The sequence below is a fragment of the Octopus bimaculoides genome, chromosome 1 (genome assembly GCF_001194135.2).
Source record: "Octopus bimaculoides isolate UCB-OBI-ISO-001 chromosome 1, ASM119413v2, whole genome shotgun sequence".
In the NCBI taxonomy this organism is placed as follows: domain Eukaryota; kingdom Metazoa; phylum Mollusca; class Cephalopoda; order Octopoda; family Octopodidae; genus Octopus; species Octopus bimaculoides.
Genome location: NC_068981.1, coordinates 111,661,032 through 111,662,744, shown reverse-complemented (window position 1 = coordinate 111,662,744; position 1,713 = coordinate 111,661,032).

Genomic DNA, 1,713 nt, shown 5'->3' with positions numbered 1-1,713 from the left:
GGGACTGAACCCAGAACCATGTGGTTGGTAAGCAAGCTAATTACCACACAGCCACTCCTGCGCCTATATTATCTTTATTATTATTTTAACCTTAAACTTCGTTCAAATTGTATTTAAAACGATAATAATTTATTTATGCTGGTTTTTGTACATAATATACATGTTAGCATATATTATAATGGATGTAGGGATGATTATGGAATGTTTATTATTTTGATATTTTTAATAATATTTTTCTATCTTTACACAATAGGTATTTTATATAAATTCATTTGGTACTTATTGTTGGTTGATATATACATTTATTTTTTATTATTATTGTTGTATTTTGACCTGACGATTAGCTGTATTTTTTAATAGAATTTATTTTCGATAATTTTGATCGATTTAAATTTCCTTTCTAGTTGAAAATTAGTTATGAAACACGTGTAGTCATTTTATTATCTTTATCTTATGATACTTACTTTGCATTATATTATACTGATTTATTGTGCTTTTAATTATTAATTTTTCTATATGTGACAGTGGATTTTCATCGACGAGTTCATGAACCTTGGTTCTTTTTCCTAAAACTATATATTTATATATATTTTACTCTGTAAAGCTTAATTTAATTTCAATTTTTTATAAATTGATTTTGATTGAGTTCTTACCTGTAATTTTGTCCCTAATATTATTATTATATATATATATATATATAAATATAAGGAGCAAAAATACTGGAGATTCAGTAAACAACACGTGGTAAAATTATAGTTGAAAATATGTAAAGACAGATGAAAAAAAATGCCTTCGTTTCACATAGTTTAATATGTTTTTTATATAAATATATACATATTATATGGGTGTTGTAAAATCCAACCGGTTTTCGCTATTTAAATTAGCTTTTCAAGGGGCATTGTATAGTGATTAATGATTAATTCGCATGATGCGGGGGTTTCGCCATCTTGGCTGTTTGAAAAATAAGGAAGGGTTTAGGGAGTGAACCAAGGGAGGTAATGGGTGTCAAGGGGGATAACTGATTCCTTAAGATAGTTTTTTTAAAAGGTTGTCAGATTTGAATATTGAGGTGTGGTTTATATTTTTGAATGAATAAGTTCTCTTTATTTAGTCGTTCTTCTCCCTTTTCTGGACATCTTGATTTTAAAAAAGTCCAACAACCACGTCACAACTGACATTTACTACAAGCCAACAGACTCTAAGCAGTATCTCCCTTTCAGTTCATGCCATCCTAAACACACCAAAATAAATATTCCAAAAGTAAATATCATAAGATAAAGATAATAAAATGACTACACGTGTTTCATAACTAATTTTCAAATAGAAAGGAAATTTAAATCGATTAAAATTATCAAAAATAAATTCTATTCAAAACTACAGCTAATCGTCAGGTCAAAATACAACAATAATAGTAATAAATAAATGTATATATCAACCAACAATAAGTACCAAATGAATTTATATAAAATATTTATTGTGTAAAGATAGAAAAATATTATTAAAAATATCAAAATAATAAACATTCCATAATCATCCCTACATCCATTATAATATATGCTAACATGTATATTATATACAAAAACCAGCTTAAATAAATTATTATCGTTTTAAATACAATTTGAACGAAGTTTAAGGTTAAAATAATAATAAAGATATAATTAGTACATATTTAACCAGTGTAATAGTATATGTGACAGTGGATTTTCATCGATG